This window comes from Grammomys surdaster, unplaced genomic scaffold (assembly GCF_004785775.1).
Source record: "Grammomys surdaster isolate TR1022 unplaced genomic scaffold, NIH_TR_1.0 195, whole genome shotgun sequence".
NCBI classification, from domain to species: Eukaryota; Metazoa; Chordata; class Mammalia; order Rodentia; family Muridae; genus Grammomys; species Grammomys surdaster.
In genome coordinates, this window is record NW_021604640.1 from 1,433,846 (window position 1) to 1,459,547 (window position 25,702).

General features: G+C 37.0%; 1 protein-coding gene and 1 pseudogene across 1 annotated transcript in view; both read right to left on the reverse strand.

Moving 5' to 3' along the window:
* Mageb16 (MAGE family member B16) overlaps positions 1 to 11,469 on the reverse strand; it is a 21,712-nt gene extending 10,243 nt beyond the window's left edge. Inside the window, exon 1 of the mRNA XM_028769948.1 lies at positions 11,402 to 11,469. The gene's annotated coding sequence lies outside the window, so the exon portion shown is untranslated. The remainder of the gene's footprint in view (positions 1 to 11,401) is intronic.
* Positions 11,470 to 23,390: 11,921 nt separating this feature from the next.
* On the reverse strand, positions 23,391 to 24,269 carry LOC114623259 (annotated as a pseudogene).
* Positions 24,270 to 25,702: the final 1,433 nt, after the last annotated feature.

The window sequence follows — 25,702 nt, forward strand, 5'->3', positions numbered from 1 at the left end:
TTATTTTATTTTATTTTATTTTATTTTATTTTATTTTATTTTATTTTTGGTGGCTCACAATCACCTCTAACTTCAGTGTCAGGAGGTCTGATTCCCTCTTCTGGCTTCAGAAGCCACTTGCATGTACATGGTGCACATCCACCTAGGCACACATATATACGCCTCAATAATTAAAACTTAAATATCTTTTGAAAATATATCTTATAATATCAAACCTTCAGCCAAGATTTAATTCTTTATATTAAAAATAAGCAAACACATCTCATCAGTTCCAAATTTCCGGGTTTTTTCCCACTGAAAAAATATTAAAATGATCAGTGTGTATGTGCACAATGTATATGTATGAGCGTGTACACTACAGCATGCACGTGAGGTCAGAGGACAACATTGTGGGGTCAGTACTCTCCGTCAACCTCGGTGGCAAGCGCCTTCTACTGGTTGAGCCGCCTTGCTGCCCCCACCCTGTTTTCATTTTAGTAATAGTAAAATTTTATATCTATCTATCTATCTATCTATCTATCTATCTATCTATCTATCTATCTATCTATACCCCCACCACATGCATAGCCTTCTGAGTGCAGAGACTATAGGCCCCCACCACATGCACAGCATGGAATCCCACTCTAATGCTGACTTTGTCTAAATCTCTCTAGAGTTTTTTTTAAAAATCACATTTGACCCTTGAAAAATAATGTAGATGCTTAAAATATACATCTCTGGGTTCAAGGGTATGAAATGAAAGTTCCCTGGAAAAGCCACGCCTGTGTTATCTCCCATTCTCTACATCTCCATTTTCTCAGCTCTTCGGTCCCTTTTTGCTTCGGCTGCCTCCAAAATCCCTGAACTCCCCATTTGTCAGGCTGTACTCATCACATTGTTAAGGGAGACCACAGCAACGACTTCCTGTGAAGTGGGTAATTCTTTTTTTTTTTTATTGGATATTTTATATACAATTCATATGTTGTCCCCTTACCCCATCCCCCACCAACCCGGGAATCCCCCATCCCCTTACCCCTCCTCCTTTTTCTCCGTGGATGTAACCCCCACCTAACCCCCCACTCCCACTTCCCCACCCTCAAAATTCCCACCCCCTGGGGCGTCCAGCCTTCATGAGGTCAAGGATCTCATCTTCCACCTGTGTCCAGCAGGGCCCTCCACACTTACATATTCAGCTGAAGCCCTGGATCCCTCCCTAAGTGCTCCCAGGCTGGTGGTTAGGACCCTGGGAACTGCGGTTGGTTGGTTGGTATTGTTGCTCTGCTCATGGTGCCACAAACCCTTTCAGCTCCTCAGTCCTCACTCTAACTCCTCCATTGAGAACCTCATGATCAGTTAGTTCAATGGCTAGTTGTGAGCATCTGCCTCTGAATATGTCAGACTCTTGAAGCCCTCTGAGGAGACATCCATATCAGGCCCTTATCAGCATACACTTCCTGACTTCCAAATCAGCATCTACCTTTGGTGACTGCACATGGGATGGATACTCAGGTGGAAAGGTCTTCAAATGGCCACTCCTTCAGTTTCTGTCCCTCACTTTGTCTCCGTATTTGCTCCCTTGAGTATTTTGTTGCTCCTTCTAAGAAGAACTGAATCACCCCTACTTGGTCTTCCTTTTTATGAGCTTCATGTGGCCTGTGAGTTGCATCTTGGGCATTTCAAGGTTCTGGGCTAATATCCAATAATCAGTGAGTGAATATCATGTGTGTTCTTTTGTGATTGGCTTACTTCACTCAGGATGATAATTTCTAGTTCCATCCATTTACCTAGGAAACTCTCGAATTCATTGTTTTTAATAGCTGAGTAATACTCCATTGTGTAAATATACCACAGTTTTTTAATCCATTCCTCAGTTGAAGGAGATCTGGGTTCTTTCCAGCTCCTGGCTATTATAAATAAGGCTGCTATGAACATAGTTGAGCATATGTCCTTGTTATATGTTCGAGCATCTTCTGGGTATATGCCTAGGAGTGGTATAGCTGGATCCTCAGGTAATGCTATGTCCAATTTTCTGAGGAACCGCCAGACTGATTTCCAAAGTGGTTGCACCATCTTGCAGTCCCACCAACAATGGAGGAGTGTTCCTCTTTCTCCACACCCTCGCCAGCATCTACTATCACCTGAGTTTTTAATCTTAGCCATTCTGACTGGTGTGAGATGGAATCTCAGGGTTGTTTTGATTTGCATTTCCCTGATGACTAAGGACACTGAACATTTCTTTAGGTGCTTCTCAGCCATTCGAGTTTCTTCCGTTGAGAATTCTTTGTTAAGCTCTATACCCCATTTTTTAATAGGGTTATTTGGTTGTCTGGAGTCTAATGTCTTGAGTTCTTTGTATATATTGGATATTAGCCCTCTATCAGATGTAGGATTGGTAAAGATCTTTTCCCAATTTGTTGGTTGTCTTTTTGTCCTATTGACAGTGTCCTTTGCCTTACAGAAACTTTGCAATTTTATGAAGTCCCATTTGTCAATTCTTGATCTTAGATCATATGCCATTGGTGTTCTGTTCAGGAACTTTTCCCTTGTGCCCAAGTATTCGAGGGTCTTCCCCACCTTCTCTTCTATTAGTTTTAGTGTATCTGGTTTTATGTGGAGGTCCTTTATCCACTTAGACTTGAGCTTTGTACAAGGAGATAAGAATGGATCAATTTTCATTCTTCTCCATGTTGTCCTCCAGTTGAACCAGCACCATTTGTTGAAAATGCTGTCCTTTTTCCACTGGACAGTTTTAGCTCCTTTGTCAAAGATCAAGTGACCATAGGAGTGTGGGTTCATTTCTGGGTCTTCAATTCTATTCCATTGATCTTCCTGCCTGTCTCTGTACCAATACCAGGTAGTTTTTATCACTATTGCTCTGTAGTACAGCTTGAGGTCAGGGATGGTGATTCCTCCAGAAGTTCCTTTATTGTTGAGAATAGTTTTCGCTATCCTGGGTTTTTTGTTAGTCCATATGAATTTGAGAATTTCCTTTTCTAACTCTGTGAAGAATTGAGTTGGGATTTTAATGGGGATTGCATTGAATCTGTAGATTGCTTTTGGCAAGATGACCATTTTTATTATATTAATCTTGCCAATCCATGAGCATGGGAGATCTTTCCATCTTCTGAGATCTTCTTCGATTTCTTTCTTCAGGGACTTGAAGTTGTTATCATACAGGTCTTTCACTTGCTTGGTTAGATTCACACCAAGGTATTTCATATTATTTGCAACTATTGTGAAGGGTGTCATTTCCCTAATTTCTTTTTCAGTCTGTTTATCTTTCATGTAGAGGAAGGCTACTGATTTGTTTGAGTTGATTTTATAACCAGCCACTTTGCTGAAGTTGTTTATCAGGTTTAGGAGTTCTCTTGTGGAAGTTTGGGGGTCACTTAAGTATACTATCATATCATCTGCAAATAGTGAGATTTTGACTTCTTCCTTTCCTATTTGTATCCCTTTGACTTCTTTTTGTTGTCTAATTGCTCTGGCTAGGACTTCCAGTACTATATTGAATAGGGAGGGGGAGAGTGGGCAGCCTTGTCTAGTCCCTGATCTTAGTGGGATTGCTTCTATTTCTTTCCATTTAGCTTGATATTGGCTACTGGTTTGCTGTAAATTGCTTTTACTATGTTTAGGTATGGGCCTTGAATTCCTGATTTTTCCAAGACTTTTATCATGAAGGAATGTTGAATTTTGTCAAATGCTTTCTCAGCATCTAGTGAGATGATCATGTGGTTTTTTTCTTTGAGTTTGTTTATATAGTGGTTTACATTGATGGATTTCCGAATATTGAACCATCCCTGCATTCCTGGGATAAAACCTACTTGATCATGATGGATGATTGTTTTGATGTGTTCTTGGATTCGTTTTGCTAGAATTTTATTGAGTATTTTTGCATCAATGTTCATAAGGGAGATTGGTCTGAAGTTCTCTTTCTTTGTCGTGTCTTTGTGGGGTTTGGGTATGAGTGTAATTGTGGCTTCATAGAACAAATTGGATAGTGTTCCTTCTGTTTCTATTTTGTGGAATAGTTTGAAGAGAATTGGTATTAGGTCTTCCTTGAAGGTCTGATAAAATTCAGCACTAAAACCATCTGGTCCTGGGCTTTTTTTAGTGGGGAGACTTTTAATGACTGCTGCTATTTCCCTAGGGGTTATGGGACTATTTAGATGGTTTATCTGCTCCTGGTTTAACTTTGGGACCTGGTATCTGTCTAGGAAATTGTCCATTTCATCCAGGTTTTCCAGTTTTGTTGAGTATAGGCCTTTGTAGTAGGATCTGATGATTTTTTGAATTTCTTCAGTTTCTGTTGTTATGTCTCCCTTTTCAGTTCTGATTTTATTAATTTGGATACTCTCTCTGTGCTCTCTGGTTAATCTGGCTAACGGTTTATCTATCTTGTTGATTTTCTCAAAGAACCAGCTCCTGGTTTTATTGATATTTTGTATTGTTCTTTCTGTTTCTATTTGGTTGATTTCAGCCCTGAATTTGATTATTTCCTGCCTTCTACTCCTCCTGGGTGTATTTGCTTCTTTTTGTTCTAGAGCTTTTAGTTGTGCAGTCAACTTGTTAGTGTGTGCTCTTTCCAGTTTCTTTTTGTAGGCACTTAGATCTATGAATTTTCCTCTTATCACTGCCTTCATGGAGTCCCACAAGTTTTGGTATGATGTGTCCTCATTTTCATTGAATTCTAAAAAGTCTTTAATTTCTTTCTTTATTTCTTCCTTAAGCAAGTCATCATTGAGTAGAGAGTTGTTCAGTTTCCATGTGCACATGGGTTTTCCATTGGTTTTGTCATTATTAAAGACCAGTCTTAGTCCGTGGTGATCTGATAAGATGCAAGGGATTATTTCAATCTTTTTGTATCTGTAGAGGGTTGTTTTGTGACCAATTATATGGTCTATTTTGGAGAAGGTACCATGAGGTGCTGAGAAAAAGTTATATTCTTTTCTTTTAGGATGAAATGTTCTACAGATGTCTGTTAAGTCCATTTGGTTCATAACTTCTGTTAATGTCAAAGTGTCTCGGTTTAGTTTCTGTTTCCATGATCTGTCCATTGCTGAGAGTGGGGTGTTGAAATCCCCCACTATTATTGTATGAGGTGTAATGTGTGTTTTGAGCTTTAGTAAAGTTTCTTTTATGTATGTAGGTGCCCTTGCATTTGGAGCATAGATGTTCAGAATTGAGAGTTCACCTTGGTAGATTTTTCCTTTGATGAGTATGAAGTGTCCTTCCTTATCTTTTTTGATTAATTTTGGATGAAAGTCAATTTTATTTGATATTAGAATGGCTACTCCAGCTTGTTTCTTGGGACCATTGGCTTGGAAAATTGTTTTCCACCCTTTTATTCTGAGGTAGTGTCTGTCTTTGTCACTGAGGTGCGTTTCTTGTATGCAGCAAAATTCTGGGTCTTGTTTGTGTATCCAGTCTGATAGTCTCCGTCGTTTTATTGGGGAATTGAGACCATTGATGTTAAGAGATATTAAGGAAAATTATTGTGGCTTCCTGTTATTTTTGTTATTAGAGGTAAAGTTATGTTTGTATAGTTATCTTCTTTTGGGGTTGTTGGAAGATTACTTCCTTGCTTTTTCTAGGTTGTAGTTTCCCTCCTTGTGTTGGCATTTTCCATCAGTTATCATTTGAAGTGCTGGGTTTGTGGGAAGATATTATGCAAATTTGGTTTTGTCATGGAATATCTTGGCTTCACCATCTATAGTGATTAAGAGTTTTGCTGGGTATAGTAATCTGGGCTGGCAGTTGTGTTCTCTTAGGGTCTGTATGATGTCAGTCCAGGCTCTTCTGGCTTTTATAGTCTCTGGTGAGAAGTCTGGTGTAATTCTTATAGGTCTGCCTTTTTATGTTACTTGACCTTTTTCCCTTACTGCTTTTAGTATTTTTTCTTTGTTTTGTGCATCTGATGTTTTGATTATTATGTGATGGGAGGTATTTCTTTTCTGGTCTATTCTATTTGGTGTTCTGTAGGCTTCTTGTATGTTTATGGGCATCTTGTTCTTTAGGTTAGGGAAGTTTTCCTCAATAATTTTGTTGAAGATATTTACTGTCCCTTTAATTTGGGAATCTTCATTCTCATCTATACCTATTATCCTTAGATTTGGTCTTCTCATTGTGTCCTGGATTTCCTGGATGTTTTGAGTTAGGAATTTTTTGCATTTTGCATTTTCTTTGACAACTGTGTCAATATTTTCTACCGTATCTTCTGCATTTGAGATTCTCTCTTCTATCTCTTGTATTCGGTTGGTGATGCTTGCATCTATGACTCCTTATCTCTCTTAAGTTTTCTATTTCCATGGTTGTCTCCCTTTGAGCTTTCTTTATTGTTTCTATTTCCATTTTCAGATCCTGAATGTTTTTGTTTAATTCCTTCTTTGTGTTTTCTTGCATATCCTTAAGGGATTTCTGTGATTCCTCTTTAAGGGCTTCTACCTGTTTACTTGTACTCTCCTGTATTTCTTTAAGGGAGTTACTTAATTCCTTCTTATAATCCTCTATCATCATCATGAGAAGTGATTTTAATTCTGAATCCTGCTTTTCAGGTGTGATGGGGTGTTCAGGGCTTGCTATATTGGGAGAACTGGGTACTGATGATGCCAAGAAACTTTGGTTTCTGTTGCTTATGTTCTTGTGCTTGCCTTTCGCCTTCTGGTTAACTCTAGTGTTGCCTGCCCTCACTGTGTAAGGCTGGAGTCTGTATTTCCAGTTATCTTGCTTGTTGCAGAGCTCCTCAGAGTCCAGATGTCTCTGTAGTCTTATGATCTTAATCTCCTGGGGGGAAGAACTCCTGGGACTCAGGCTACCTCTTGGATCTGGAAATCCTCCTCCTCTGGGTGCAGTGGATCCTTTAGGATGGCTGAGGATACGATGTCTCCCAAGTGCAAACCACCTTGGTGTCTGCTGCTCTTAGTGCAGTGGCTCCTCTAGGATGACTCAGGGGTCAGTATCTCCACAGTACAGGAGCAGATCAACTCTGTGTCAGCTGCTCTGAGTGCAGTGGCTCCTCTAGGATGACTCAGGAGTCAGTATCTCCACAGGACAGGAGCAGACCAACTCTGTGTCTGCCCCAGCCCACAGGCTTTATTTATTTTTTGATATCTAACTTCTGGAACTCTGAGGGGAATACATCCACGTGGTTTCAGTCATCAATTTTATTTAATTATTTTTGTTTTATTTTCTTTTTCAAGACAGGGTTTTTCTGTGTAACCTTGGATGTTCTGAAACTTGTTCTGTCTGTATACCAGAATGGCCTCAAGCTCACAAAAACCTGCCTGCCTCTGCCTCTCAAGTGCTAAAATTAAAGATGTGCTCCACCACTGCCTGGCTAGTCACCAAATGTTTACTAATTTTTTATGCAGGCAGCAGGAACTAATTTATAGGAACTGAGACATTATGAGCTTAAAATCTACAGATCTACAATCTTGCCATAATGGGATTACAGTTGGCTTGATAAACTCTTTTCTGTAGTCTGTAGAGGATTGGTTTGTTAATATTTAGGGTCATCTTCTGAAACAAACTCCTGACCCTTGCATTTAAAGGGACTCAAGGTGCCCCCCCCACCATTGTCTTTAAGAAGTCCATATTCCCCTCCACTGTCCAGTTGAGTTTTCTTGTCTCACATTATCATAGTGGCAAGTAGGACCCAGATCCCACTATCTGGCTCCTGTCACCTCAGTCTGTGCTATTACAATCTGCATAAGTTCCAAGATTCCCTGTCCCTACACTCCCCACACCAATATATAAGCTTCTTCTGTGTATATTTTATTTTGTTTTTATGGTTTTGGGAACAATTTAAACTCCCAGTTTATTATCACAAAAGAAAATAAAATTACAGTTGAAGTATCAACAACAAAAACAAAACAAAAAAACATTTTGGATCATGTTGACTATTAGCAGTTTTCAATAATTATAACCACATTGCCCTGAAGTTGAAACCTCTGACCAAAGATTTCAACTTCATTGACTTTCAAAGAGAAAATAAAGTGGGATGGCCTTTAAACACCATCTCTGGTATATGATATACAATAGCAACACCTCTGTGGATGCTTTAAGAACTATCTCTTGTCATATGGTACTTGGTACCAACAGTTCTGTAGGTACTTCTCTGTCTGGGCCTACTTTTGGATCTTCAGTCTGCACTACATGTCTTTACCTTGGACCCATGTAATTTCTAATGCCTTTGTTGAGCAGTGATTGCATATTTTCTGATCATCATTTTTATTTATTTTATTGAAATTAGATTCATTTTTAATATGATATTTCATGGTTACAGTTTCCCCTCTCTCTACTCCTTTCAATTCTTTCCCACCTCCCCTCCCCTTACCTCTAGACTTCTGTCTCCCATTAGAAAAATGAGGGTCTCTAAGAAACAGCAACCAAACATATCAAAATAAAATATAATAAGCTGAAACAAAAACAATCATATCAAAGTTTTACATGGCATCCCAACAGGAAAAAAACAGTCCCCAGAGAAGGCATAATAGTTAGAGACCTACTTATTCTCATACTCAGGAGTCCCAGAAAAACGACTAAGCTAACAGCTATAATAATATATATACAAAGGACTTGGTACAGACCCATGTAGGCCATATGTTGGCTGCTTTAGTCTCTGAGTTCATATGTGCCTTGCTTAATTCTTTCAGGGAGGCTTATTCTCCTAGTGTCCTCCATCCCATGTGGTTCTTACATATTTCTGTTCTTCTTTCCTGGTATTCCCTGAGCTCTGAGGGAAGGTATTTAATGGGTACTTTCCATTTAGATTCTTGCTGCATAATGTACAGTTAAGAGATGACTTTCTGAACTGCAGGCACTAAGATCAGCAGTTAATAAACACTATTCATGAAACTGCAAAGCTTCTGTAAGGTAAAGGACATCATCCAGGCAAAGTGGCAGTCTACAGATTGGTAAAAAGCTTTTTACCAACTCCACACCTAATAAAGATCCATTATGCAAAGTATTAAAAATTGGGTATAGAAGTGTACAGAGAACTTAGAATAGAGGAATCTCAAATGGTTGAGAAATATTTAAAGAAATGTTCAACACCCTTAGCCATTAGGGAAATGTCAATCAAGATTATTTTGAGATTCCATCTTATACATTTCAGAATGGCAAAGATCAATAACAAGTGACAGCTCATGGAGGTGAGGATGTTGATCAAAGGGAACATTTCTCCATTGCTGGTGGACAACAACATATGTGTACAACTACTATGGAAATGAATGTAGTGGTTCCTCAGAGTGTTCCTCAGATCCTCAGATCTACCTCAAGCCACAGCTATACTAGTCTTGGGCATAAACCAAATGCATCCAACCACAAGGAGTCTTGCTCAACCATGTTCACTGTGGGCTCATTCATAATACTCAGAAACTGGGAACAACCCAGATGTCCCAAAACAGAAGAATGAATAAAGGAAAATTACACAATACTTTATTGTGTAAATTAACTCCATAGGAGCAGATGCAGAGTCCCACAGCCAAGTACTAAGTGGAGCTCAGGGAGTCCTATGGAGAAGGGAGAGGAGGGACTAGGGAAGCCAGAGAGGTCAAGAATACTACAAAAACATGATGCACCAAATCAACTGAGATTCAAGCAAGCTCACTGAGATGAGAGAACCTGTATGGGTCTGATCAAAGCTCTCTGCATATATTGTTATTGTTGTGCAGGTTAGTGTTCTTAGAAGATTTGTAACAATAGGAGAAAGGGGCTGTCTCTGACTCTTTTGCTTGCCTTCAGAATGCCTTTCCTCCTACTTGGTTGGCTTGTTCAGCCTTGATGTTGGAATATGTGCCTGGTCTTACTGCAGCTTGTTATGATGTATTTAATTGATGTCCCTGGGAATTCTGCTTGCCTTTTGAAGGTAGTTGGAGGGGACATGGATCGGGGGAATTGCTGGGGTGGGAGGGAGAGACTGGGGAAAGGATAGGGAGGGGAAACTGTAGTCTGGATGTAATATATGAGAGAAGAATAAAAAAGGGGAAAAGAAAGTAAAATAAAGCAAACAAAAGTGTGGTAAATTTATACAATGAAGCATTTATTACTTAGTGGTTAAAAAATGGCATCATGAAACTTGTAGGTAACCAAGTGAGTGAGGTAACTAGGATCCAGAAAGATAAATATGGCATGTATCCACATATAAGTGTATAATTGAAGTTAAGCAAATAATAACCACGCTACAATGGGTAGAATCAGGTAAGGAGAAAGGGTATGGGGGAGACACATGGATCTCCCTGGGAGGGGAAAATACAATAGATTTTAGTTGCAGACTTCGGGTAGGTGGAGATAGAAATGGAAAGATCAGTTGGGAAGGGATTGCGGAGATAGGGTAGTAGAAGAGAATTTGGATAAAGAACTTGAATTAAGGAGCATTTTAAAGGTGATATGAGAATCTACTGCAGTAAAAACTTTTCAAAATTTATGAAGGTGATCCTAATGTGGTCTCTTAATAATAGAGGTTACAAAGTCACAACAGCCCATCTCTTGTCACCAAATGAGGCTTTCACTAATAGGACTGTGTTAAATTCAATCGATTTGTTTGGCATAGGGTCCCATGGATATCCCCAAACAATCAGGCTTTTGCTAAGACACAGGGTTGCTCTCTGAAATCTGACAATGGGGTCCCATTGTGGAGGACAATGGACATACAACTCATTGAACATGGAGATGTTGACTTGGTATGTACATGGAGCTTTTACCCTTACATTCTAGTCTTTTTAGTGTAGGAAGGTACTTTGCAGGCTACCAAAAGAGAAACATAAACATTAACCCAGCACAAAGCCTTTGACCTATAATCTGTACTACCTGCAAAATATGCTAGGATAGAACTTGTGAGAGTAGCCAACATGTATAATTTGACATAAGGCCCATTCTTCAAGAAGAAACCCATTCTAGACACTACTTGGGTAGCTAAGAACCAGAGACTAGATACCAAGGGACCCAGGGTTAAAGTAAACAAAAACTACTGATCTAAAAAAGTAATAATAGAATTATTCCTAATGATATCCTACTATATTCATAGATCAGAGTATCTTCCCTTGGCAGCAGATGGGAATAGATGCTGGTCACCTTTTAAGATATGACACAAAGAAACAAAAAGGATTCTCAAACACATTACTAGAGTCACATTTTGTTGTATCTAGTCAAAACTGGGGCATCCATTAGCTTTCACTCAAAGTTTCTGCTTGACACTGTTTTTTTCTCCTTCTCTTGGCCACTGGTCTAACCCCTCATATTGAGCAAGGCCCATACCTCTCTGACAAAGCCTTCTTCTATCTTTGGGGACAAAGTTATATATTTGTCTCATCTGGTGCTATTTCTTCCTGGTTTCTAATACTCATAAGGGTAGATCTGTCAAATTACCATATGTTTTCTTCTCTTCTAAGATAGAAAAAATATAAGGAGCTTAAGGTCTTACCTGTTTGATGACCGGAAAGGAAATTATCTTTCTCCACCAACCTCAAGAAATTTAGTTCAGCAAACAATCTAGAAGAGTTGGAAAGCAGATTCTTATTCATATAATTCACTATGATATGCAGCTGTACTGCTACCATCATTTAAATACGCAGAGATTCCTATACAAAATCTCACTTCTGCATATTGCAAAATAATAATATATTTGCTTCTAATATTTATGATGATTTTTATAGCACCAACAAAAAAAAGAAATATGCTATTTCAATGAAAAATTGCTTAGTTATATTAACACCAGGCAATCTACATAGACAGATGCATGTCAATAAATATTAATAAAGAAGTATGTGATGATGAAATGATCACCTCATTAAGAATATAAAATAACAATCTTGTAGTAGTGCATGTTGGTACATACCTGGGATTGCAAGACATAAAGACAAAAGAATGATGATCTCAAATTCGATTACGGCCTGCACGACATGGTGAAATTCAAGCCTGGTTTTATTGACCTTCTTCTCCTTATCTAATACTTTATCCTTCTTGCCCCATTTGTACACTCCTACCTTCACAGTAGTCTCCCTCCAGTTTTCATGTACATGTATTCAATTTTTCTCCCCCTTCTCCTTCAATATTTCTTCTCACCACACTCATATTCATCCTTTAACATTCCCACAGATATATACACAGATAGATAGACAGGCAAATGGCTTTGATACACATTAAGACCTAGGGTCTGCCAGAGAGGGATGGAGGAATGGGGGAAGAAGGGATGGAGGGGGATGGAGAAAGTGAACATGAAGAGAGAAAATGGTAACTAAACAGAAACCCAAACATGAATATAAAAAATTAGAGGACACCATAGATATGCCTCTATAAAGTATGGATAAGAATATTTGAGAAACATATTACAGGATAGGAGGAAAGCTGTAAAATGTTATTTTTACATGACCTGCCTTTTGCACATGCCTTCTCACAGAAGATTTGATTACTTACACAAGACTTACAAAATAGTAACCAATAAAAATTCCAGTGTGGCCAGGTGGTGGTGGCACTCGCCTTTAATCCCAGTACTTGGGAGGCAGAGGCAGGTGGATTTCTGAGTTCGAGAGTTTGAGACTAGCCTGGTCTACAGAGTGAGTTCCAGGACAGCCAGGGCTACACAGAGAAACCCTGTCTCAAAAAAAAAAACCAAAAAAAAAATTCCAGCGTGGACACATGGATGGTGGAAGGCCTCCTATCACTCCACCCTAGCTGGAGAGGTTGCCAAATGATGGATTCAAGGGAAGGAAAGTCTTTTTTTTTTTCCAGACATGGCCATTGATAGATTCCCTATACTCTAATAGATGGTCTCACACCCATATAAACATCACTACTTGGAGTCAGTGGATTGAAAAATAGGGGCGAGGGGATTAGGGGTTCCGAGGGGGTGGTGGGGGATGGGGTAAGGGGACAACATAGGAAATGTAAATAAATCATCCAATAAAAAAAAAAGAAAAAAAATCACAAAAAAAGAAAATGTAATAAAAAAAAAAGAAAAATAGATATTTTTTAAAATGATGGAATGCAGTTGGAAGGGAGATATGGGAGTTTCCTGGGGAAAGTTGGAGATGGAGAATGAAAGGTAGAAATGGTCAATAGTTATATTCATGTATGAAAGTTTCAAAGAATTAACAATGGAAAATTATAATCAGTACTAATAAAATCATTGAAAAAGTAAGAAAACATAGCATTATCAATTGAGAGAGGTGGATTTTTACAACAAATCAGTATTGAAATTCATTAGAGAAAAAAAAAAGAAAATTGTAACTTAACCCTCACATCCTTTATATAATTAAATTTTAACAGAGTAGATTTCCATGTAAAATATTAAATTACAAAGTTTTTCCAAGACAATATAGGAGAATACTTTGAGGACCTTTGATTTGACAAAGAGTTATTAGACATATACTATAAACATAACCCATATAATTGTTAACAAAGGCTTTATTAAAATTAGAAACAAATTGTTGCTTAGTCTTTTCAACAGAAAATAAAATCAACTGGTTTTGCAAAGATGTTTCTAAACCATGTTTAGAAAAACCCTTAAAATGGAAGAGGTAAAACAGCAAAATTAAAGTAGAGTGTAGCTCACTGGCTGTGAGTGCTTAGCAAAAGCTATTATATACATTCTAGGCCAAGCTTTACTAACCTCCCCCCACCTCATGGCAAAATAGGCAAACGCCAACAGTGACATTTCACTGAAGACGATATATAGCCAGCAAATAAATACACACATGGGAAGAAACTCAACTTCATTAAATGCCAGGCAATTGATAATGAAAAACAATTATGAAATGCCACAGCATAAACATTAAATATAAAATAAATAATAAAGTTAAAATGCCAAATAGTCAAAAACTATACAAAGAAATTAGATTACTGATAAATGTTGTCATAAATATAATATTGTTCAGTAACTTCCAAATAGTTGGAAATTTTAAAATGATTAAACAAAATTCAAACTTCAACTCACCAAGGAGCATAGCAGATGCAGTTCTGTATACTTAGCCCAGAAAATGAGACCTTATATCTACAAAAAAAAAAAAAAAAATCCTCTACGTAATTGTTCATGGAAACTTTGTTTGCAGAAGTCCCAATGTAGAAACTAGCAAGATATTTCAACAATGGGCAAATGTTTTAGCAAACTGTAGGACATTCATGCCATGAGATAAGAAGAGACAAAATATTGGTACATGCAGACAAATATTGCAGTAAAATCTGGGACATTCATACCACAGGATAAGAAGAGAGAAACTCTTGATGTACAACCAACTTGTATGGAGCTCAAGGCCATCCTCTTGAGTACAAACAAACTCGTTTTCAAAAGTTCCTATACTCTTATGATTCCATGTTTTACAACAGTCTCAAGAGGATAGAATGATAGAACTATAGAACATAATTGATCTTTGTTATACAATAAGCATTGGTGGAAAGAGAGGAGGTATCTCTGTTAGAGGACTGTTAGTATTTGGGACTTGTTCAAAAATTTTAGTGTAATTGTAGTCATACAGATAAACACATGGGAAAAATCCCTTGATCTCAGCAAACACATTTTAGCAATGCTATTTCTTTTGTTGTTTTAGTTGTTTGAGACAGGGTCTCTGACATCAAACTAGTGTCGGTCTCTTTCAGCTACCCCTATGTCACAGGTATGAGCCACTATGGCCACCAGTTTCCAGGGTTTGATTCTGTATTCTAGTTAGGAATTATGCTCTAGTCAGGCATAGTTGCCAACCTAACATCTTGTGGGACCTGGAAAAAACTCAGCACTCTCATGCTGCAATTTTGACTTACAGATATGTAAAATAATGCATGAGATTTGTCTGAAGTCATTAAGTTTATGCTGTTTAGTTATTAAAAAATTGATTAAATAAAAATTATTTCTGCTTAATGTAAATTCATGCTAGGAAATTTGATGAGCCAAAAATTATATTAACTGGGGAAACATGGCCATAATATTTTATATATTTGTATGAAAAATTTTACAAGCCCAGTAAAATGCAAACTGACTATATACCAAGAATAATCCTAATAACTGACCATTTGTTTATTAACTAATAACTATTAGATAAAACTAAATATTTCATTCATAACATTATCATCATCATTATAGAATAAAAATTACTATTTTAGCAATGATTGCATAAGGTGAAAAGGAAAGACAAAGGTAATATTAGAAAATTCCCTATGGTCCAGTTTACTCCAGCTACTATTCTCCATCTTCCACATGCTTGTGGGTACCACTACCCTTAGAAAATGTTAGTTAGAACACTAGAGCTGCTTAAAGTTTAATGTGACTGATAATTTATGTTTTCATAGATAAGCCCATAGTCAGTGCCCATATAGTGTGATATTATGCAAGTATTGCTGTCTTGCCTAGAAAAACAAAACAAACCCACCTTTATGGTATAATTTAAGTTCCAATGAATCCTATAAAATCAGGTTTAGACCAAGACATTGACTGAAATGTCACCTTTATTTCTTGTAACTGGTTGGTGCATTGCTTACCCAATACATGCACACACACACACAGACACACACACACACACACACTCACACACACATACACACACATTTAATAAACTTATGAGCCTTTTAAAAGATGATATTTATAAATCAGAATTCTCATTTTTACATTATGGTAGGGATAATGCTTAATTGTTACTTATGACAGCTAGCAAATGATTGAGCCAATGTCAAGTGGCTGTTAAAAGGACAAAGAAAATTAAAATTCAAGTAATGTTTTATTTTATATATTGAAATATAATTAAAATATCCAAATATTTTTTAAAATTACAACTAAGTTATTGAAGACAGAATTTGATTTCATGTGTTCCTCAGAATAAAAAATAAACAATGCACACAAACTTTACTTGATCACATTCTTCTATGGAGCACAAAACCAAGAGTACCATATTTAAGAGTTAAAGTGACTTGTTTTAGTTCTCAAATCATAGAGGACTCAAAAGGGTCAAAAGCCACAGTACAAATACTGTTAAAATGAAGATGGGGCTTTTTTTCAAATATGACAAATGGTAAAGTCTCCTGGTATGTAATTGTCTTAGATTGAGAACAACCTGAATCTTCAAGCTTTTTGATGTTATTGTTGCTTTTTGTGTGTTTGTTTTTCCACAAGGGAGCATTTTGACCATCAGGAAACATAGCTATTAAGATACAACTGTAATGTTCCTGGTTACATTACATGTTATTCTTTGCATCTATGGTATCAAAAATATGGAGGACTGTGTGATAGGGACTCTAAAAATGGCAATGGCTCTGGATTAATCACTGTACTATCTCATTTTCATAAATCAAGTTCAATCTTTCTGAAACAAAGCTATGGTTTTAGTAATTGTGTAACAATTATTAACTTACAGTTTTGCTGTAGTACTCTGAAATTTTGGAGATCAGTTTCAACCTATATAGTCAATAGCTAATATTAGATTTCTCATGTACTATAACATTTTGAGTTTATCTTTATTATATAAATAATAAGGAGCTAATTAAGGAATGATAGTTCAGAATTATTGAAGATAACTTATCATGGGTTAATGAATCAAAATTAAGACAAATAATTAGTAGATCAAATGTGAAAATGGAAATTTATTCATCTATTTTATTTATAAAAATTTAAATTATTTAAAACATTTTCTCGTATCACTTTAAATTTACCCAAATCTGTTGTTTGGAATTTTCTTTGGGAGATATAAAGGAAGTCTACTTACCCCAGGGTCAACACTCACAACAGACCAAAGAATGTACTGATTTTATTCCCAAATTGGCTACAGTGAATGAATCAGGTTGAGCGTTACTGGAGCATATGAGATCCCAAAGCAGGCACCACGAAAATGTTTCACCCTAGCATGGGCAGCAACTTTCTCACACTGCAGAGAGTTCTGGTTCAGTAATTCTTCCACACTTTATGTACTCCTAGCATCTCCTGAAATCACTTGCAGCTGAGGTAAAATTACACACAGCTGTCATGGTGAGGCAGCAAGAGGGAACAGAAATTTCAGGTGAAGAGCTAATGGCTCCACCCATTCTTTCTATGTTGGAATGTTAACAGATCCAATCCTGAGGGCTTCTTGTAAGATCTTGCAAGTAGTCATTAATGAAGATAATAATGTTTGTTATGCTTTGAGGACAATATTTGCAAGAACAGTTTTAGAGAATATTTTATTTAAATGATTCTGTGAGTATGATTGTAGATAAACATTTTAATTATCTCATTTTAAAACATCTCTCACTATTTTTGATCACATAAATATTAAGTTTTAGCTAAAAATAATGTTCTATGTTTTGGAAATATTTATTTTAATGAATAAAAACATAAGTGACAGTTTCCCAATAATGGTGTAACTCTTACTTTTTTATTTTTTAATTTTTATTATTTTATTTTCTTAATTGTTTTATTTAATTATATTTCAAATGTTGTCTCCCTTGCCAGTCTCCCCTCCATGAATCCTCCACCCCATCCCCCTTCTCATTTGCGTCTAAAGGGTGCTCCCCAACCCACCTCATGCCTCTAACATCCCCCTTCTCTGGGGCATCAATCCTACACAGGACCAAACACATCCCCTCCCACTGATGCCAGATAAGGCAGTCCTCTACTACATATGTAGCAGGAGCCATGAACCAGCCCCTGTATGCTCTTTGGTTGGTGGCTTAATCTCTGGGAGCTTTGAGGGGTCTAGTTAGTTGACACTGTTGTTCTTCCTATGGACTTGCAGTCCCCTTCAGCTCCTTCAGTCCTTCCCCTAACTCTTTCATTGGGGTCCCTGGGCTCAGTCCAATGGTTGGCTGTGAGTATCTGCATCTATCTTGATCAGGTGCTGAGGAGAGACTATTAGAATTATGAATTGGGTTATTTGGTTTTACGGAGTCTAATTCCTTGAATTATTTTTATATTTTGGATACTAGTCCTCTATTAAATGTAGGGTTAGTAAAGATCTTATTCCAATCTGTAAGTTATCATTTCGTCCTATTGACAGTATCCTTTGCCTTAAAGAAGTTTTTCAGTTTCACAGGATCCGATTTGTCAATTGTTGATCTTAGAGCATGAGTCATTGGTTATGTGCTCAGGAGATTTTCCCCTGTGCCAATGTGTTCCCAAGCTATTTCCCACTTTGTCTATTAGATTTAGTGTATCTGGTCTAATGTTGAGATCTTTAATCCACTTGGACTTGAGCTTTGTATAAGGAGAAAAAATGGATGATTTTATATTTTTCTACATGCAGACTTCCAGTTAGACCAGCACCATTTGTTGAAAATGCTTTATTTTATCCACTTCTTTGGCTTCTTTATCAAAGATCAAGTTAACATAGGAGGGTAGGTTTATTGCTGGGTATTCAATTATATTTCATTCATAGATCTGTCTGTCTTTGTTGTATCAATACCTTGCAGTTTTTATCACTATTGCTCTGTAGTACAGCATTTGGTCAGGGATGGTAATTTACCCAGAAGTTCTTTTATTGTTGAGAATTGTTTTTGCTATCCTGGGATTTTTTTTTTATTATTCCATATGAAGTTGAGAATTGCTCTTTCTCTTTCTGTTAAGAATTGAGTTGGGATTTTGATGGGGATTGCATTGAATCTGTAGATTGCTTGTGGTAAGATGGCTATTTTTACTATGTTTAATCTTACTTATCTGTGAGCATGGGAGATCTTTCCATCTTCTGAGGTCTTCTTCAATTTCCTTCTTCAAAGATTTGAAGTTCTTGTCACACAGATCTTCCACTTGCTTGGTTAGATTCACACCAAGGTATTTTATATTATTTGTGAATACTCTGAAGTACATTGTTTCCCTAATTTCTTTCTCAGCACATTTGTCCTTTGTGTAGAGGAAGGCTACTGATTTGTTTGGGTTAATTTTATATCCAGACACTTTGCTAAAGTTGTTTATCAGGTATAGCAGTTCTCTGGTAGAATTTTTGTGGTCACTAATATACATATTATTATATCATCCCCAAATAGTGATAACTTGACTTCTTCCTTTCTAATTTGTATCCCTTTGACCTCCTATTGTTGTCTAATTGCTCTAGCTAGAACTTCAAGTCTGACATTGAATAGATACAGAAAGAGTGAATGACTTGTCTTGTCCCTGATTTTAGTGAGTTTGCTTCAAGTTTCTCTCCATTTAATTTGATGATGGCTGTTGGTTTGATGTATATTGCTTTTATTATGTTTAGGTATGTGCCTTGAATTCCTTATCCAAGAATTTTAACATGAACAGGTGTTGTATTTTTCAAAGTATTTTCAGCATTTAATGAGACGAACATGTTATTTTTTTCCATTGTGTCTGTTTATATAGTGGATTATGTTGATGGATTTATGTATATTGAACCATCCCCAAATCTGTGGGATGAAGCCTGCGTGATTATGGTGGATGATCATTTTGATGTGTTCTTAGAGTCAGTTTGTGAAAATTTTATTGAGTATTTTTGCATCAATATTCATAAACGAAATTCATCTGAAGTTCTCTTTCTTTTTTCATTCTTTATGTGGTTTAGGTATCAGACTAACTGTCGCTTCATAGAATGAATTAGTCATTGTTCTTTCTGTTCCTATTGTTTGGAATAGTTTGAAAAGGATTGGTAATAGATCTTCTTTAATGTTACGATAGAATTCTGCACTAAATCCATCTGGCCCCGGGCTTTTTTTGGTTGGAACATTTTACTGAATGGTTGCATTTCCTTAGGGGCTATAGGACTGTATAGCTAGTTTATCTGGTCCTGATTTAACGTTGGTACCTGGTTCTGTCTAGAAAATCATTCATTTCATCTAGATTTTCCAGTTTTGTTGAGTATACGTTTTTGTAATAGGATCTGATGATTTCTTTTATCTTTAAAAATGCTTCTCAAACTTTGCATAACAACCCTGTGAGTAGTAGTAAAATTAGTGGAGGGATGATACTCTGAATGTCTTTATACACATAAAGCAGTCTTATAATAGTTTACCTAAACAGGCAAATACCTTAAGTGTCATTTTAAGGATGCCAGTGCATGGTCTCATAATTAATACAATGAAAGCTGACTGTAAATACTGTGGAATTCTGAATAACTTCTGGTCAAGTAGTATATCAAACAACTACAACAACAACAACAACAACAACAACAACAACAACCAGAGGTCAAAAATACACTTATGCATTGCCTCTAGTAAATGGTTTGAGGTTAAGACATTTTTGGTTTTCCAAAAATGTAAAATCTATGGCTTTCCAGTTTCAGGTGCTGTCAATTAACATTGATAATTGTTGATAATTGATCACATTGATTTTGTTGGTTTATGCAAGATGGAGTGAAAGATCATTTATAATCCATAAAACACGCATCCTAGTTCAAGTTCAATGTAGAGTTTTGAACTTCCTTTTACATTTCAGTAGAGGGAAAATGGATAAACTGTAGATGTTTCTTTAGTAAAGTTTTATAGTAGTAGAAAGAAAGCATCATAATGCTTAGCAAGGTATTGGAAAAGGATAGAGTAATAAAATCCAGCTGAAGACAGAGTCTCACAGTTGCTGGAGGTATGTTATTGAGATTATTGCTGCTAGACTTGCAATTTGGACAATGAACCCTTAAATATGATAAGCCATTAAATAAAAATAAATGTTGATCATGAGATTGAATAGATGTAGCTGGTAAAGATGTGATAGAGAATTGAAATAATAATTTTCATGGTCATCTCAATAAATTTGTATGATTATGTAACTTCAGGAACCACTTCAGTAGTTATATTTGGAAAAGTGGGACTTATGGTATGGTATTACAAACAACATAAAAGAAATAGCACATTAGCCACAACATCAACATAAAAACTCCATATTATTTGGAATCACAGAGTAAAGATAGAACATATCGTTCATTGTGAAGGCTTAAAGTATTCCTTTAAAGAGACTAAAACTTTTCAATTGTGAAGAGAAAGCCACAGAGGGTGATTTATGTATGAACAGGACCCTATTTGCCTGCATTGATTTTGCTTTTCTGTTGCTTTTATATTCAAAACATTATAGGTGTTCCACATTGCTGTTAGTCACCACGTTCCATTATTATTTTCCATTAAAATTCTTTATCAATTCCTTTTTATTTCTAATTACTACAGTTATTGTCTTGTGCCTGTGCTAGCTTCAGTTTGATAGTGTGTTTCCTGGTCTTTTATAGCAATTTATTCTTTCATAGTTAATTTGCCTAGCATAGTCTATCTGGAGGTTTTTTACAAGTGAAGATATACAACACACAGAAGATGAAAGGTATTTGGAAGTTGTGTAGATGGAATCAGAGGAGAGAAGACAAATAGAGACAGTTTGAAGTTCTCATTCAAAATGTATCTAAATAAGAAGAAAACATTGCTTTACAGTCATCTATAAGGTACATCAAAAAGGAGCTGTTCAATCCTGAGTGGTTATTATAGTTGGACTTAATCCCTAGATCCAGGAACAGAAATACATGACCAAAGGTTGTTAAGGCTGCAGGTGGAATATGGTTGCTAATTAGGAACCTTTAATCACATGAGACCTTAGGCAAAGGAAGAAGAAGGGAGTCAGAAGGAACCTAAGGACTCATACTTGTTACCTGAGAAGATGGAAGTAATGGGACAAAACAAACAAATAAACCAAAACCAACCTATCCAAAAAGCCCACAGTTGGAGATTCTAGAATCACAGAACTGCAGGATATAAGTCATCCCTTATACAGGCCCCAGAAAAGATCACAGCTTTGCAATACAAGCTTTGATCTCAGCACAGTAGACCCTAGAACTCCACAGATTTGAGATGAAACAGTCATGAGACATGGCATCTATGGAGTTTTGTTAGGTCAGCCACAGGACACTAAATCCAGGGCCCCATAGCTGGCTTCAGCTGTGGAAGAGGAATGGATACCAGGAAGGGAAACCATCCTGCATTAAATCTTTGCTTTGATAGTGGTAATGCCCTTTTGTTTTTAATGAAGGGAGAAGAAAAAGCTAGAATCAGTATTTTAGCAAGCACTCCTGATAATAAAAGTTTGAAAAATACTAGATTATATTTATTAGACATTATCTTAAAACATGGATAACTATATGATGCTTCTTTCTAGACTCATCTGCTAAGCAGTAGCTCTCAACCGTCCTAATGCTGCAACCCTTTTAATACAGTTCCTCATGTTGTGATGACTCCCTAACCATTACTTTGCTACTGTCATGAATCTTAATGCAAATAACTGGTATGTAATATATCTGATGTGTGACCCCTGTTGTGACAGCCCAGAGGTTGAGAACAACTTAACACACCAAGAAGACTAGGCTGTGGTGCCTTACCAAGGCTCAAATGACAAAACACATTTCTACAGTGCTAACAGGAAAACCCTGCAGGAACTCCAACAATCTGAGCCTGCAGAGGATTCTCCTCTTTTTAAAGTTCCAATGAGTTATAAGATTATAAATATCAAATCTGTTACCTTTGAAAATTCATTACAATTCATTGACTAATATTCATGGAGTTTCACCCAGATAATACATTTTCTTTAATTTTATACAAAGAGAGTAATGTTCTACATATCACAACATATATTAAAATGTTTTTAAGCACTAATCAGTATGAAATGAAAGTAAGTTTATTGACAGGTTAACAATGACTACTTGTATTACCCCTATGAGTCCTGTTGATGATATCAGCTGTAACAATGTTTAAAGGGGAATATGGGTATTTTAAACTACATTTTACCAAGTGTGTGTTTCTCCACCAACTCCTGTGTATAGTCAAAGATGCACTCAAAAAGACTGTAAAGGCATTATGTTAGGACATACCTCTGTCAATGACCCAGCATTGCAAACCACTCCCATCTGTTTACAAGTTTGAAATAACCAAGGAGGAAGTAAAACATTCCACGCAAGAAAAAACGTTAGCATAGATTGTTAGCCAGAGGAAGAAAATCCACAAAGATGGTAACAAGAATAAGAAAATGAGTGCAATCAAGTCAGATACACAATATTTAAGATAAGACAATGTACCTCACTCAGCAAATTCAACAATGTTAGAAGGGTAGGTAGATACAGGATCCAGAGTCTTGCTTGTCAGTTCTCATCTAGGAATCATTGGGTCTATGCCGACATTACAACAGATGTTCCACAACAATAGAAAAGTCAAATCATTATGGTAGGTTAGTGCACAATTTAAGAAAACTTCACCAGAGGGTGTGCTTTGGAAAGATATGGTCAGAGCATACCGTGTAGACAAGACAGGGACCTCCATGGTAATCTGTCTTAATGACTAAGTTTGTTAGGAAACACAGAAGACAAGCAGCACCTGAAGCCTCGACATCGTAACTAGACACTTGTACCCAATGGTCTAGCCAGTTAAGTGTTACTAATAGCTGCAAAGAAAGAGCTGCTGTTGACTTAACATAATAGTTCTAGTAGAGACAAGGGCTTGATTGGCTTGCAGTCCCATTGCCTGGAAGGAAGGAGGATCCTGATCCTTCATGTCTTGTGTACTTTGGAAAGCAGACCAGACTCCGGGACACTCGCCTTAATTAGGTTATGGATTTCCTTGAATTTCTGGTGGTCTTTGTCAGCCACCAGCTGAAGGAGGACAATCTCATTAGTGTTCACGATGATCCCAGTTCGAGCAAGACGCTCAAGAGCAAACATCCTGTCCATCATGCTTCTCGAGGAGGTGGCATCTCCAATGATGTGAACCTCAATCCCTCGGCTGACCAGCTCAAGGGCAGTTTGCTGGATACATGGGTGCGTTTCTACTCCAAACAACACAACACTCCGGATGCCAGGAATCTCAGCTAATGCCGCTTTGACTTCAGGTAAAACCATAGAAAACTTGGTCTTTGGAAGAACCAGTTTTACATCTGTTAATTAAATTTCTTGAACGGTGCTGCCAGGTCCTTTGGGGGTATTGTTCTGTTATGATAACTGGAATCCCTAATATCCGAGATCCTTGCAACAGTCTCTGTCCCACACTAATGATGTTTCCATAGTACTTGATGGCTGGACAGAATCTCTTGTCACAGCAGAAAAACACAGTGCTCGGAGGCATGAGGTCTCCGAGGGTCATAAGCTGGATCTGCAGCAGCACCAGGTGCAGCTTGCAGTGCTCGCTCACCACGAAGGCCTTGGGCCCCTCTCAGAGAAGAGCTGCACCACGAATTTGTGGTGCATGTCGAGCTGGTCGCAGTACAGGCTCAGGAACTTCTGTATGAGCACGTCATAGCCCACGCGGTTTGGCAACAACGCGGGCTGGGTGAACACTGAAAAGCAGAAGAGCACCAGCACACTGCCTGACTGTGCCCCCGTGCCCACACTGCTGACAGCCAGCGCGGCCACTGAAGGCTTCACTGCCACCATGTGAACAACCTTTCTTATGTGGCAGTTATTTGAGGCAGTTATTATAACCCAAGTCAAATTCAATAATTTAGAATGATTGTATTACTTCAGACGTATGGCATTTCACACAGTCACCATGTCAGAGATCACGGAGGCAAATGTTTATGTGGCTTACACAACATCACAAGACTCAGAGATAGAAATGACTCTGAGAAGAGTCTGATACTGATTAGAATTTCAAAATGGCCATTTCATATTCAAAAAGAAAGTCCAATCTCAGCAGTTCCCAAGCACTTTCTTCTGAACTTATCTCTTGCATATTCAAATGCTATCTTCTACACTGGCTTGGAACACATGCTGTGAACTTGTTCTGTGGTGTTTCCCACCTCAGTTTCAAGGTTGGTGTTGAATCACTGTTGTTGTTCAAGGTAAAGTTGAATCAATTTTTAGATATGGAAAATGAGAAAATGTTCTTTTAGCAATCAGTTTTAGGATATTTCGTTACACAGAGATAGGAGAGGGGTGTTCTGTATCTCAGCGAGACAATGCTTAAATGTGCTCTTTAAAAAATATAGGACACATCTTTAAAGCTAACATATGTATTTTGTAGATGGGTAGATTTTCTTTTTTCAACCATTTAATCAGCTTGTGTATTTTGAAATTGAAGTCATTAAGTTTTGAAATTATTATTGAAATGTATGTGTTAATTGCAGACAGCACACTATTGATTGTTGATGTCATTTGTGTTCTTAGTGGTACTTTTGTGGTTAAGTGATTATTACTTATTTCTTCCCACAGTCTTTTGGATATGCTTATTCTTTTTTTTAGCCTGAAATATTGCTTCCTATTATTTTCTTTAGGTTTTTTGGATATACATTTTTTATGCTATTCATGTTGCAGAAAGGTTTTCTTTTCTATGGCAGATTGTAGAGACTGGCTTTCCTAGTCTTTTAAGACTTGGAATGCATTACTCCAGGCCCTTATGGCTTTCAAGGTTTCCATTGAGCATTCAGCAGTTATTCTTATGGGTTGTCCTTTATATTTGACTTGTGGTTCTCTTACAGCTTTTAAAATACTTTATTTGTTTTTAGTATACTTTGTGTTTTAATTATATGTTATGGGGATTTTCTTTTCTGATCTATCCTTTTTGTGTTCTGGGTGCTTTTATATACTTATTTTGGAGAAGTTTTCCTTTTTTTCTATGATCTTTTTGAATAACCTGGTCTGTGCCATTAACTTGAGATTTTTGTCCCTCATCTATGTCTATAATTCAAAGATTTCATCTGTTCATGGTGTTCCACATTCCATGTATATTCCTTTCTTGTATGTTTCTTTACCCACTCTCATTTTGAGCTTATTTAGTCTAAATCCTTTACTATATATTTGGGTCTTGATTAGTCTCTTCTGCCCTATTCATTCTACCTGTAAGACTTTTCTTGTTTTCTAGTTTTGTT